Source organism: Vombatus ursinus, unplaced genomic scaffold (genome assembly GCF_900497805.2).
Source record: "Vombatus ursinus unplaced genomic scaffold, bare-nosed wombat genome assembly UNPS02014807.1, whole genome shotgun sequence".
NCBI lineage: Eukaryota > Metazoa > Chordata > Mammalia > Diprotodontia > Vombatidae > Vombatus > Vombatus ursinus.
The window spans coordinates 51636540-51652408 of record NW_020954585.1 but is presented as its reverse complement, the minus strand read 5'-3'; the positions used below and the strand labels follow the sequence as shown (position 1 = coordinate 51652408).

At 37.6% G+C, this 15869-nt stretch overlaps 1 protein-coding gene across 2 annotated transcripts in view; it reads right to left on the bottom strand.

Moving 5' to 3' along the window:
• Positions 1-15869, bottom strand: part of MAD1L1 (mitotic arrest deficient 1 like 1) — an 844071-nt gene that overhangs the window by 449866 nt on the left and 378336 nt on the right. The window contains exon 1 of one of the 2 annotated variants that reach the window (XM_027874999.1): positions 4159-4201. The exons of the other annotated variant lie outside the window; for it this stretch is intronic. The gene's annotated coding sequence lies outside the window, so the exon portion shown is untranslated. Of the gene's footprint in view, positions 1-4158; positions 4202-15869 lie in introns of those variants that run through there. 2 annotated transcript variants of the gene reach the window in all.

Here is a 15869-nt window from a genome sequence, read left to right as displayed (position 1 = left end):
TCCACCCCTGTGAGCTCAGCAAGGCATGTGTGCTCTCAAGAGCTTCAGCGTCCTCTTCTGTAAAATGGGAACTTTAATATTTGCACTACTTACATCAATATCACAGTTGTTGTGAGGAGAATGTTTTGTAAACCACAATACATTATACAACTGTGGGCTATGACTATTACAGATCTCAGTCTCAAAAGCCAATTCCCTAGTATGAAAAGTACTGGGGAAGAAGCCTGGCATAAATTATAGGACATTAGATATGTCACCTCCCTTCTCTGGTGTCAATTTTCTCCTCTGTAAAATGAGATACTAGGACTGAAGTATCTTCCAATTTTAACATTCTGGGATACAAAATCCTACTGAACTATTTTTGAAGAGGTTTAGTACAAATATAATGTAAACTGGAGAAAGAAGGTATAGAGAAAGACTTAGACTAGGGATTTTGGATTTTGGAATTACAAAGGAGTATCTCTCAAATTAATGTAGGAACAGGGATTCAAATAAAAAAAGTAGAGGGAGGGGGAAGAGAAGAGTCTGAACAATGAAAGACTTCTAAAGCCTGGCTAGGTAGTATCAGAAATGTCACCCTCTAATCAGGATGGCTTAGCTTGGTATAGTTTTGAATGGGGGTTGGAGGAAGAGCCAGACCTGCCTCTGGAGGGTCCTTCCAGTTGCAGGATTCTATGATTCTGTGTTAATAAGCAAACTTGCAGAAAGAGAGAAAAATGTTCTGGAGCGAGAAGGATGACAAGTCCCCAGACAAGTGACAGGTCTGAGTCAGAGAGGAAGAGGAAAGAGAAGGTTATATGTATTAGTGGAGGCTTCCCATCCAAGTGTTTGTCTGAGAAATCAATATTTATATAGCACCATAAATCTACATGAAACATGGCCATAAATATTCCTGTACACTAAAAGGTGGAATACAGGGAGCAGAGGGGTAATTACTACTTAATGCATTCTGCACATAATGTATCTATACCATGACAAGCCCAAATTAACAGTTAGGCATATACCTAATATCAAACACAACCATGCTAAAAGCAACCAATGCCTAGCTCAGATGAATACTATTTGTGAATCAGTCATGATGAGCCACTAGATTTTAAATAGCATGAACATTATATACATATTAACCTGGCTAATTACTGGGAACTATAATTGGGAAAAATTGCCTAGAAAACAGTAATAGAGAGGGTGACAATCACCACCACCATCACCACTACCCACCACCATCATCAACATCCTCCTCATCATCATCGTTCAGTCCTGATGTGAAAAAAACTTGCATTGCATTTTAAAGTATAAATACAGAAAGGTACCAATGGATACAGGATGCATGCATGCACGCACACACACACACACACACACACAAACATACAAAGATATGTGTATGATGAGAGAGAGAGAGAAAGAAGGGGAAAGGTGCCGAGAAAGATACAGGGAAAAGAGAGATGGCAATGACAGAAGGAAAAAATATGAGAAGCAAGAATAAGTGTAACTTAGAGTACGCACCAGCCAGCAGAGGAATATATATATATGGAGGAAGATAGATGAAGGGCTAGTTACCTGGGAAACAGGGGGTAGTTCCACACACAAACATTACACAATCTAAGTTAATAGGTATTCATACTGCAATAATATCAGTTCAGAGAGTAGTATTTCTCAAAAGCTGTTACACATAAATAAGATCTTTTTCTCTCACTAGATGATAATAATGTGCTTGACTAATACTACATCAATGACATATTGGATGGAGCTGAGCTACCAAAAATTTAAAAAAAATATGGCTTCAATGCAACAATAAACATTTATTAAGTGCCTACTATGTGCCCTGTATTAAATGCTGGATATTATGGGAGGCTTAACAGTGCCAAACCTCTGTAAAGGAAGTGATTAATTTAGGAAGGTGATGGGAAAAAATGATGAGCAGTAGTGAGAGAACAAAAGCTATCCAAAAAAGGGAGAAGATATTAAGCAAATATATAAATTTAGAACATGATAGATCAGAGATAAATGTCATAAAAATTTTTAACTTTAAAAGATAATAATAAGATCACAGATTGAATGCTGAAAGAGACCTCAGAAAATATCTAGTCTAGTCTCATTTTATTGATGAGGAATCCAAAGCCCCAAAATGTTAAAATACTCGCCCATGTAAAGATTAGAAACTGCAAGGATGCCCATCAATTGAGGAACAGCTGAAGAAGTTGTGGTATACGATTGTGATAGAATATTATTGTGCAAGTCAGAAATGGTGAAAGGGATGGCTTCAGAAAAACCTGGGAAGACTTATATGAACTGAGGCAAAGTGAAGTGAGCAGAACCATACAGTAACAGCAATACTGTAGCAAAGATTAACTGTGAAAGATTTAGCTACTCAGATCAATACCATAAGCCATGAAAATCCCAAAGAACTCAAGATGAAAAATGCTATCCACCTGCAGAGAGAGAACTGATGAACTCTGAGTATAGGTTGAAGCATTTTTCGACCATTTTCTTTATTTTTCTAGCTTCCCCCTTCCCCCAACATAGCTAATGTGGAAATGTTTTGTATGACTTCATATAAGTAATTCGTATTGTATTTCTTGCCTTCTCAATTAGAAGGGAAGAGGTGGAGGAAGGGAGAGAATTTAAAAATAAAAATAAAAATAAAAAATTGGGAAAAAAAAAAAAGATTTGTCCATGGCTGTAAGTAAGGCGGATTTTTTCTTGATAATAGTTCCCAGGATCCTAGATACTATTTCCCAGGATCCATGGCCAAAACAATCTCTAGCTCCCAAGCTTATGGCTTGTAAACATCTCTACCACGTTTGTGCAGCGTTATATGATGATAAATAATATAAATATTTGTGCTTAAATTGTAAATATCCAGTGCAACTGCCTAGTGAGATAAATTAACGTAAACTTGGGAGGCTATTGCTGGCAAGATGCCTTCTTTGTGTGCTCCCCTATAGCACTGGTCAATGAGTGAGGATTTGGAAAATGCATAGAGAAATGCATGTGTGTCTGCCTCAACTGGCCCCCATTGAGGCTTGGGGGAAACGCACAAGCTGGAATGCTATCCATGCCTTCACTGGCCCCCACCAAGGCTTGGGGGGATTTGTGAATGTGTGTGCTTATCTCAACTGGCTCCCATCGAGACTTAGGGGATGCTAGGAGTTGGTGCGCCTATTCTCACCCGCCCCTGTGAGAAGAGTAATTAGGGGATACTGTAGGAGTTGGTGCTCCCATTATCAGCAACCCACTTGAGAAGAATAAGAATAAATTATTATTTAACCCCTCCAAAGCTGTCTTCCTCTCCTTCTGGCTGCCCAGATCAAGAGTGAACCTGCTGGAAAAGCTCCTGTGCCATCCACCATACAATTGCCATACATGTAGTAAGTAACAGCACACAAGTAGCCCTGTGGTCTCATCAAAGCCTTGAGCTTTTCACATGAGTAACAGGGAATGTATAAACTGGAGCTAAGCTTTCTCTCTACTCGAGCTTTTTCTTTACATCCTATCCAGTCACACCAGGACACCAAGGTTTACCCAGAATGGGCCCCTTGCATTCCACTCCATTGCCAGGGCACACTTTTCCAGCTTCTGATCTTGCTCTGGAAACAATCATCAAATCAATACCTCTCCTGCAACTGGAAAAGGCATGACAAAATATGGTTCCACTAATGATCCCTGTGACCTTGTGGACTAAACTCCCTTCCTTGGTCACTACATATGTATTATATCATCCTATTGGAATGTAAGCTCTTTGAGAATAAATGGCACATTTCAGGTACTTAACAAATCTTTGCTGATTCAATGCCTGACTGATATGTAGCTTCTGGATAGAAAGATAAGAGTAAGAGAAAAGAATGCAGAGACAAATCCATCATGTTTGAAAGTCATACAGATTCAGTGGACACTGTGGGTGAAGCAGGGGAAGGCATGACTATTAAGAAAGATGCTTAGTTAGGATGTTCAGAAGGAGCTCACCACCAGTGAGCATAGCTGGTGACAAACAGAAGAGCTGCTAGCACTTATTCAATCATAAACGTCACTGCTGAGGCCTTCTACCTCCATTAAGCTCCAAAAAGAGCTGTAAAGACTAAGAGTAGATCAGCATTTCCTCTGTTCCACCCTGAAAATTAGACTAAGCTCTAATTTATTTTCATTCTAATAAACTCCTACCTCTCTTCGTCACTCCATTTGAGCTGAGATATCTGATTCATTCTCTTCTTTACACCCACTCAAACCAAGCTCCTTTTAAAAAGGGACTCACAATTTGTTTCACTCTACAGGTGGCAGCTCAGCTTGAGATGAGTTTTTCTTTCAGTTCTCTCTCTCTTTTTTTTAAAAAATAAAACCTTCCTAGCCCAATCATTCAACTGCTTCCTCACAATCACCAAGTCTGGGTCACCTCCACTTACAATTCTTACTCAATCCCTAGGTTTATATTCACTTTATAACTTTCAGGAAGAAAGCATGAGAAAAAGAAAGGGAAGGAAGGAAGGCAGGCAGGCAAGATGCCTTCTTTGTGTGGAAGGAAGGGAGGAGGGATGGAGGGAGGGAGGGAGAAAGTAAGGAAGGGAGGAAGGAAGTTTAGTTTTGTGAATACAAATAGTTACAATATCCTTTTTTAACACATATCTCTTTAGAGAACTGATCACTGAGGAGAAACAATACAATACAGGTGGGAAGTTTAAAATAGTAAATTCTCATCCTGCTCTTCTTTTCCTAGTAGGCAAGTAGGAGGAAAAAAGAATGTGGATCTGTTCATGAAAATCCATTCCCACTATTAGAAACACAACTCAGATGACATACCCTTGTGGTGGCATCTTCACATACCTGAGTGGTGAGATGGGGCCCTATACTTGTAAAGAGATTTTTGCTTTTTGTTTTGTTTTGTTTTTATTTGTATCAGTGAAGGTACACAAAAGGTAAAACAAAATTGGTTATTTTACAAAACTTAGGTGAAAACTTGCAAAAGCAAAAATTGATACCTCCGAGTGTTAATTTTGTGCCTATCTTCTTGCTAAGTCAAGGGGAGAGAAATTCCAGAAACCACAGAAAGGCCAAGATAGAGGTGTGGTATTACACAAAGAATGTACAACAGAGGGCTTGTGCTATGGTCTCTTTGTTATACGCAAAGTCAATTCTTTTCAAATAGTGAGAAGCTGCTAAAATACATTAATACTGAAGGTTTAAAAAAAATCTATTTTAACCAAAAAAAGTCAGGACTAAATGGTGGTAGTTATCAGTCATTTATTTACAAAAATTCTTAATTTCTTATCTTGTTCCCCCTTTTCTTTCGTTTTCTCCTCTCTTCTTTTGCTTATACCTTAGCATCACCATTATCTAACCCTTCTTTTACCTCATCCCAAAAAGGAACTGAGAGCTCTAGTCTAACCTCAGTGAACAAGTCAGGAGTTTGCTGGAAATTGTCTAAGGGGCAAGTCAGAAGTTAGAACCACTATGGTTGAAGGTACAGACACTCCTCCAGTCACATTTCATCACACTTGTGACACAACAAAGTGTCAGAATGGGACCACAGAAATATGCTGCATTTACCAAAAACCTGTTGTGGCAAATACTACAAAATAAAGTATTCAAAATGTGATTTCCAAATAAGCGATTACAAAGAAATATATTTGGTACTAAATATTTCTCTTTATCTGTGCAAATGTACTTTCAATAGAAATAATTACAAGTACATTACATTATTTATAATTTGTTTTATTATTATAATATTAAGTATAATAGCTTCACAATTGTAATTATATTGTTACAATTTAATTATTATATTATTATTATTTTATTTTGAAACAAAAATGTTCATCCTACTTCTTCCATTTTCTTTGCCTTACAGATTAAAAAAAAAAATGCAGTGTCAATTGAGGTAGATTGGTCCTTCAAGGTATTCTTAAATCCAGATCCTTCTAGTGCTTTGTGTTAAGAGTTAGGATTCAAACCTAAATCCTTTCTAACTCCAAGTCCAGGACTCTATCCACTCTACCATGATACTAATGAGCACCTATTATGTATAACACATCTCAAGATGCTAAAAGAGATAAACCAGGACTAATCTCATTTTAATATAATTAAACAATTTTCAGCGTTGCCCAGAGAAACTGACGGTGCAGGTCCGAGAGACCAATCACATTGAAGTCCATTTAGCAGCAAGAGAAGGCTTTTGGGATCACGTTGAGTGCTAGTGGCAAGACTGGTGGGCAGGTTTTTATCACTGTGCTTAGATTCTGAAAACAGAGAGTTAGGAGGGCTGTGGTGAGTCAGATGAATGAGGCAGCTTTGTATCCCTGCACAGGAAGTTAAATTGCTTTTGAAATGACTTGTGCCTGTTTCTCCAGCTTTCTTCCCGGCTCCTCATCTATCCTGGCGGTACTAGTGCATTGATTCTTGTTGAGAACAGAAGGAAGGAATAAACAAGCAGTTCAGCTTAGGCTTCAACTACTGAGAGAACACTGACTGTCAGGACAATATCTTATAAACTACAGGGACTGTTGAAGGGACCTGCCCACGGGGATGGCCCTCCCCAGAGAACAAGACTATCCTTCCCCAGTTAGGTAGTGGATTATGTGGCTCCTCAAAAAGAGAAACTAATATTGGCACATCAATGTCCCTGATGCTAAACTCCAAACCAAACACCTACTTCCCCCAAAGCAGTGATTGGATTGTACAGAAATGACACAGAAAATTTCTAGGCAGAGAAGAGCTTGGCTCTAGCCCTGGTCCCACCACTGGTCATGAGACCATAGGCAAATTTTCAACTATAAATGGGAAGGGAGAGCTGATAGAGTAAAAATGACCACAATGAAACCAGGATTTCACCAGGCACAAGGGTCACAGGTCCTGAACTTTCCTGGTTATGCAAATAAGGGCATGATGTAATGAAGAGTCTAGTGCCACTACAAAATTTGGGCCCTTACTCCCCCCAAACAGGATTACTGCAAACATATGTTGGAAAGGAAGAAGCATCGAGACATGGGAATGAATGACATCTCTCTCTCCCAATCCAGAACCCACAGCCAGATCCCTAATACAGGCAGGTAAATTAGGGGGAAATAACAAAGGGAAGAATTTAAAGATTCATTTCTCTAACTAAAGATGTTTAAGAGGCAGTATTGGTTAGTAAAAAGAGGGCTGCCCTTCTGCTCAATCAGGAAAACCTGGGTTCGAGTGAATAAGTCCCCCAGTAAGTCCCCCCAGAAGTAACTTTAACTTACAGAGAAGATGCCAACCTGCGTTGGTGGATAGAATGCGCTACATTGACGAAATAAAAAAAAAAAAAACCAAAACCACAAGGCTACTTATCTCTGGGGCATATATAAATGATCAACTACACATGAATATTAGGTACCCAATGCTTGGCTAGAAGCCATATTAAATTTATGTTACTGGTTATAAGTCATTCAACTAAGGAGTCCGGAATCCCTCCTATACTAATCCTGCCTAGGACCTCTTTTCCAAAGCAAAATATTAATCTGAACTTATGTTTGCATAGTGCTTTATATTTTTTTCCAAAGCCTTTCACTACACATTATTTCATTTAATCTTTACAAGCCTGGTGAGGCAAGCAGAGATTATTGTTCCTCAGGAAACTGAGGCTCAGAAAGGCTACATGATGTAGCCAAGTTCACATGGAAAGTAAGTAATTCTGGAACTAGAGCCCAGAACTCTGACTCCTTTAACACTGTTAACCCCATACTAAATAAAGCCAAAATATACAAATAGGTTTCAGGAGAAATTTGGTAATCTCACTTTTTGATAAAGAATTCATTTTGCAAAATAATTTATCACACATAACTTTAAAAATGTACTAAGGAAGGGGCTGTAGGAAGACAGGAACAGTAATACAATTTTATCAGAGTTGTGAATTACTCCAACTATCTGGGAAAACAATATGAAATTATGCTAGTAAAGTAACTAAAATGTTCATACTTTTTCTCCTAGAAATCCCACTGCTAAGGAATATAAAAAGAAGGGTCTCATAAAAACTGGTGGCACTTTTTGAAGCAGCAAAGCAATGAAAAAGATGTCCATTCATTGGGAAATGACTAAATACATCATGGCCAAAGAATATAATGGAATATTATTGGACTATATGAAATGATGAATGTAAGAATACTGGGAAACCTTAGAAGATTTATATAAACTAATGCAAAGTGAAATAAGCAGAATGGCCACAACAATGCATACTAAGAGAATATCAAAAAACATCAAAACTTAACGTTGTATAATTATAATGATTGAGGTTGGTCCCAAAGAAGAGGTATGAGCCTCTTCTTTGAAGAGGAAGAGGATTAGGAGTATGGAATACTGATACAGGGTAGAACTTTCAAGTATTGGTTAGTTTTGCTGAATTATTTAATTTTTCTCTTCTTGATTCATCCTTATAAATGATGACTCTATGGCAGAGGAGGTGGTAGGAATGCAGTGAAAAAATGTAGAGGACATAAAAAAAGAGCTATTAATAAACATTACCCAAAAAAAAATGTATCCAAGTACCATGCCATGGGCAGCTAGGTAGGGCAGTGGATAGAAGGCAGGGCCTAGAGTCAAAAAGACCAGAGTTCAAATATGACCTCAGACACTTACTAGCTGTGTGACCCTTGGCAAGTCACTTAACCCCTGACTGAATAGGAAAAAAAAAAACTGGAAAATGAAATGGCAAACCACTCCAGTATTTTTGCCAAGAAAACCCCAGGGACAGTATCATCACAGAGAGTCGGATGCAACTGAACAACAACCACCATAGTGAACAGAATACCTCTTGAACCTGGAGTCAGGAAGATCTAACAACAACCGTGACAAAAAAGCAAGTCTCTAACCCTAACTTCTCTGAGCCTCGGTTTCCTTACCAATTACAGCAATCGTATCTGCCTCTCAGGTTTGCTGTGAGGCTCCAGTGAGATCATGTAAAGTGCTTTCAGTCATCCAGCATTTCTTAAGCAACTACTATGTGCCAGGCCCTTGTGCTAAGCACCGAGGATACAAAAAATGGCAAAACAGTCCTTGCACTCAAGCAACTCACGGTCTAATAGGGGAGACATTTTGCAAATATTAAAGTGCTTGAAAATACTATTTCATAGCATTATATAAACACCGCCTATTATTTCACTCTCTAGACTCTGGCGCCATACTACTGCTGCTTGCTCACTCTGCCCCGTGGCCCCTATCTCCCATTGCTGAGTTCTTCCCAAAACATGTTTCACCTCTGGACTGGCCCAAGTACAGGTACCTTTCCTCTTTTACTTTCCATTCCCCTCTCCCCATTTCTTTCTTTCTCTCTCTCTCTCTCTCTTTCTCTCTCTCTCTCTCCCTCTCTCTCTCTCTCTCTCTCTCTCACCATTAGAATCTAATTTCCCTGAGGGCAGGGGCTGTCTTTCTTTTTGCTTGTATTTCTAAGCCCAGCACTTAGCACAGTGTCTGGCACATAATAAATACTTCATAAATGTTTGCTGATTTCAATTACTACTGTTACTGCTACTACTTAAAATTACCTTTCCCTTAGACATGTTAGAATTTGAATCAGTGTAAAGGCTGCTGATAACTGCACAGTGATGGCACCACTGGTCTGTTATTTTCAAGGATATTTTGCAAAGAGCAAATAACCTGAAAAGGAGAGTCCCATTAGTACCTACATTAACTCCTATACTCAATGCCTATGACTTCTCCTAGTTTTCTCCATGTATTCACTACACAAATATAAAACCAAGGCCAACTGTGAAAACTCTAAACTACTGACAGATTTGACTCTCTGAATGATAATAATAATTTTTCCATATCTAACTGCAGAAAATGAGAACTTTCCTCCTTCACTGCAAAACAACTCTGCACCTCATTAATGAAATCAATAACAAATGCCACTGGGTTGTTTAAAAAAAAAAAAATGAAGGGAGTTTCTAAGTTGGGACTGTACTAGGATCCCTTCCCCAGAGGAGATTCTCTTAAAATCATTTTGGGATAACAAGCATTTGTAACTGCCAATCAGCTGAGCCAACAAATGAAAATAATGCTTCAAACTAGACTCTATGCCTGCGTAAAACGACTGCAGTGGAGAACTAGGGATCTTCACAATGCAGGTGCTATAACCAAGAGAAAAGAAGCCACTAAACAGTAAGGATTCACTCTTCTTGTCACAAGAGTTTTACTCATTCTATCCTCATCAATAAATATAGGTAGGTGGCGCAGTGGATAGAGCACTGACTCTAAAAGTCAGGAGGACCTGAGTTCAAATCCGGCCTCAGACCAAACACCTGACATGTACTAGCTGTGTGACCCTGGACAAGTCACTTAACCACAATGGCCTAAATAAATAAATGAATGAATGAATAAACAAACAAATAAATAAATAAATGAAGCTGAATATCAAAATATAGGTGTCTAAATATATGTACATACTATTGACACATAGATCATACAAATTCAAAATAGACCACACAATTCAAACCAAATTTCTTAAACAACAATTTATAGCCAAGGGATATATTCATACGAATTCAAGGAACTCTTGGTTATCTAAGCTGATGGACAGTTGCCAATGCATTATAATTTAATTTTGGAGTATATGATGTTGTTTTTTTCTTAGGCCAGGAGATTTACCTTCCTAATCATATCTTTATGAAAATGTTTGTACTCCCAGAGTACAAAACATAAAATGGCTAAAACACATGGTCAAGACAAGTGCTGAACAGCAATAAAAATTATGAGGAGGATAATATTTTTCTTTATATTTCTATAAAGCTCATCTGCATTTCTACAAAGTGTTCAAAGTTTTTTTCACAAAGCCAAAAAACAGTCTGGTTTGCTTTCTGTGTCAAAAGTAGAGGTCTAACCTAAGGAGACTACAAGGTAGGGATCATGTCTTTTCTTCTATTACCCAAACTGGCTGGCACGAGACTTGGGGACAAAGCATGTACTCAATACAATTAGGGTTGAGTGATGATAAATCTTCCTCAGATAATAAACAAAGGGAGTAACTGAAAGCTGACCATATTAAAAAATACCTTCTGTCAATAACCAAACCCAAAGCATATCTGAAAACATCAATGAGCCAGTCACCAGATCCTGCACAAGCTGAACCAGAATTTTTCTTGTCGTGTCAGCCTCTGCTACTTCGGTAAGAACAAGCTAAAAATTCTTTCATCTAAACAGTGATGACATAAAGTGATATGATGCAAAAACCACTAAATAAAAGGAAACTCTAGTAATTTCAAGCTCCATTTAAGGAGCTCTATTTAATTTCAAACTGCCATTTTACAGGCGAATGACAGAACATGTGGTGGGGAAACTCTAAGCATCCTAAACCATAGTGACTTACCTCCATTTACCCCCCCTTTCTCCCCCCAAAAAAGTCAACAACAGTCTAGTAAGTGGCACTTAAAAAAATAATTTCTTATGACTGTTTATGTAGGTTAAGGTGATTGCTTACAGCAAAGAAAGTAACTGGGAGGGATCAAATGTTGTCTTTCTCTATGAACACAAGTCTGAAACTTGGCATTTAAGAGAATCAAGGAAATATTCTCATTTGAATCATTAAGAATGAAAAATCAGTACAGTCTAGAAGAAACTTCACTCCTTTTCACACTTCAGGCTGTTAGGTAGAGTTAAGTATTCTTAAAGGAAACAGAAGTAAGTGGGGAGGGAGGGAGGAGAGAGGAGAGAGATCCCAATTGGAAGAAAGAAATTTGACCCTTTTGAGCATTTTGGAGAGTGCAAATGGTACACAGAAGACAAAGAGGGTAAAAACGGGGGGGAACTGTACAATTAAGAGCTTAAAAGAATTGGAAGGCTTTTCAGGAAGAGAAGGAAACTGGAAACTCTGAGGAGGAGGAAGTGACTTGTCCTCCAAAGAATGATAAAGTAAAGCCATATAAGTTATTAGGTGAGAGATCATTCAATAAAGGTGACAGGAAGAAGAGAAGAGCAGTACTATTGGGTGATTTCCTGCAGACAGGAATTAAGGTAGCTATTTGTTGAACTGATAACAACATTAGAGAGTTCTGTTCTCTTCCCAGGATATGTATCCAAGACATAACAGAGAATCTCCCAAGATTTATCAAAAATGATTACAACTACCCAAATGGGCAAAAAGCACAGAATCAGAAGAAATCTAAAAGTAATTGCCAATGATTATGAAGTCTTAGGAAAGAAAATAAAGACCATAGGGGCACAGAATGTGATTTCCTCACTACTGGTCATTAAGGCAAGGCACACAGAAGAGAAATATTAATTTTGGAAGAGAACAGATGGCTTAGAAAATGGTGATTAGGAATGGAATTCAGATTTTTCGACAATAGCTTAAAATAAAGGGATGACAGATTCCTGGCCAGAAATGGATTAGATCTAACAAAGGCTAGTAAATATAATTGTTGTCATAAAAAAGCAAATGAATATAGTAATTAAGTACACAATAATCTGAAAGACCACAAATACTTAGGTCAGGAGTCACTATTCAAACAATTTCTGGGAAAACTAAAAGCATATTGGCAGAAATTAGGTGTAGACTAAGTTCTGATATTAAATACCACAATTAGTTCCTAATGAAAAAAATAATGGGGATATAGTTACATCACCTACAAGTTAGAGAAGTACAAAAGAAAACATCTTTCACAACTATGAACATGGGAACAGTTCATGTTGAAAAGAGGATAGAAATGATCATTAAAAAGGGACAATTTTGATTATGTAAAATTAAACATTTTTGTACAATCAGTGATGATAGAACTAGAAAAAAGATAACTAGGAAAGGAATTTTGTAGCATTTTTTTCTGATAAAAGTCTGCTGTATAAGATATAAAAGGAACTGATTAAAATATGTAAAAATATAGCCATTTCCCAACATATAAATGTTCAATGACAGTTCTCAAAGGGAGAAATCAAAGTAATCAATAGCCATGTGAAAAAAAATGCTCTATTGTCATTAATAAAGAAATGTTAATGAAAACATTTGTATTTTTTATTAAATTAAAACACTTCTGAAGATACACCTTACACTTATCACACTGGCAAAGATGACAAAAAAGGAAAATGAAAACAGTTGGAGAAGTCCTAGGAAGAGAATCACAACAGTGCAATATTGGTGGAGCTCTAAATTTGCCCAGCCATTCTGGAAAGCAATCTGGAACTATGGAAGCAAACTGCTTTTGTTTTTCAGTCATTTTTCAGTTGTATCTGATTCTTCATGACCCCATTTGGAGTTTTCTTGGCAAAGATACTGGAGTGGTTTGCCATTTCCTTCGCCGGCTCATTTTATAAAAGAGGAAACTGAGGCAAAAGAGGTAAGTGACTTGCCCAGGGTCACACAGCTAGGAAATGTGTAAGGCCGGATCTGAACTCAACAAGATGAGTCCTCCTGACTCAGGCTCGACACTATCTGCTGCGCCACATAGCTGCCCTTAACTAAACTGAACACATTCTTTAACCTAGTGACAGTGTTCCTGGGCATATACTCCAAAGAAATTAAAGGAGAAAAAGGTCTCATGTGAACAAAAATATTTACAGTAGCACATTTTGCTATAGAAAAGAACTGGAACCAAAATGGGTATCCATTAATTTAGGATGGTTATAGTAAATGAACATAATAGAATATTATTATACCATAAGAAATGATGAAAGGAACAGTTTCACAGAAATCTGGAAAAGTCTGTATAAACTGACATAGAATGAAATGATAACAATTTCTACAATAACAACAATTTAAAGAAAAACAACTCTGAAACACTTAAGACCTGTGTTCAAAGTAATAATCAATTGTGATGCCTGACAACTGATGAAGAGTGATAAGAACTCAAGGGTGCAAAATTAGAAAAATATTTTTGTTCTTGGCAAATGGGTAAATTTGTTTTGCTTGACTATGCTTATTTTTTACAGTGACTGAGTTATTCCCATTTTTTTTTCTTTTAAGGTAAGGGTTGGAATGATAACAGTTGTTGATTTTTTTTTAAGGAGAAAAAAGAAAAAAAGGTCATTGAAACTTTTTTTTTTAATATGCAGAGAAGAATATTATTGTGCTATAAGAAATGATGAACACGATGACTTCAGAAAAACCTGGAAAGACTTGTATGGTCTGATACTGAGTGAAGTGAGCAGAACCAAGAGAACGTTATACACAGTAACAGCCACATTGTGTGATGACTAATATTGATAAACTTACCCTTTCCCACCAATACAAGGATCTAAGACATCTCCAAAGACCTCGTGATGGTAAATGCTATCCACATCTAAAGAAAGAACTATGGAGTTTGAATGCAGATCGAAGCATACTATTTGCTATTTTTTTTTCTTCTGTTGAGTTTTGTTTCTTCTTTCTGGTGGCTCCTCCTATTGGTTCTAATTCTTCCTTACAACATCACTAATGTGAAAATACGTTTAATAGGAATGTATATGTATAGCCGATATCAGATTGTGCGCCATCTTGGGGAGGGCGGTGGGGAGGAAGGGGGAGAAAAATTTTAAACTCAAAAATATGGAAGTGATTGTTGTTAAATCAAAATAAATTAATAAAAAATATGAAAAATAAAATAAAATAAAATATGTACAGAAGATCTAAATTCCAGGTAATATGACCAACTAGATGATCAACTAGACTTTTTCTTCAATCCTCACCACCTCTCAAATCTTACATTTGGACTATTCCAATAGCCTGCAGGCTGGTCTCCATGCCACATATCTCTCCCCATTCCAATCCATCCTCTACTTGGTTGCCAAAGTGATCTTCCTAAGCACAGGTCTGACCATGTTACACCCTCCACCACATAACATTTCCTAATTAATAAACTCCAGTAGCTATCATTTGCGGAATTAAATTTCAAAAACCTCTGTTTTGGCATTCAAAGTCCTTCATAACCTGCCCCTCCCACCTCTCCAGCCTTCCTATACTTTACCTCTCACCTTGCTATTGTTGTTGTTGTTGTTCCTTCATTATCCAAGAAGACCAGTGACATTACAAGGGTGATGTCTCTGCCTAGCAAGTGAATTAGATTTAAGTGAGGCAGAGCTGTGCAAAGTCATCAGTCTCACTCTCTCCTCCACATTCGTCACAGTCCAGTGGCAAGGCAAAAGTCAAGATGATTGGCGATGGCCCAAGATACAATAGTTGACCTTGGCCTTTCTAAATTAAGGTCTTTCCCCGGTCTTAGTTTGTCTGAGGCAATGTCCTCCACCTAGTCCAGGTGATTATTTCAACAACCTACTAAGCCCCTGGTCACTTTCCCTCATTTCCCAAGGACTTGAACACCCTGCTCCATGGATGCCCTTATATTTCAAGGTTTCAATAGACATATTGATTATCCCTTGAACATCCAGACCTCCTAGTTCTTCAACTCATCAACTCACAGACTTAATAAAATAAAAGAGAATTATTTTACTCCCTGCCCTCCATCTTAACACAAGTTATATTTTACCAAAATAAAATTTGGGGTTACACAAACCTTCTGTCTTCTCTGGTCCTATTCCTTTCTTCTGAGGAAAGTCATACAACTATGTTGGCTACAAATTTACAATAATTGATCTTAACTAGGCCCTCACTACTACTATACAGGATTTCTATATTACCAGCACTTAAGACACTGTCTGGCACACAGTATGTGCTTAATAATGCTTCTTAGTTGATTAAGTTGATTAAAAAAAAAAGTGATGCATACCTTGACATCAAAAACCTTTTATTGGAGAAGATAATATAGAAAACTATAGGAATAGGCATATGCACACATGACAAATACAAACTAGATATGAAAGATATACAAAATAACTCTGGGGTAAGGAAAAGCACTAGTACTTGGGGAGGAGACACAAGAAGGACTTGATACGGAAAGAAGCTGAAAGAAATCCAGAGATTCTAAGCAGCAGAGGTGAGAAGAAAGTGCATTGGAGGCATGAGG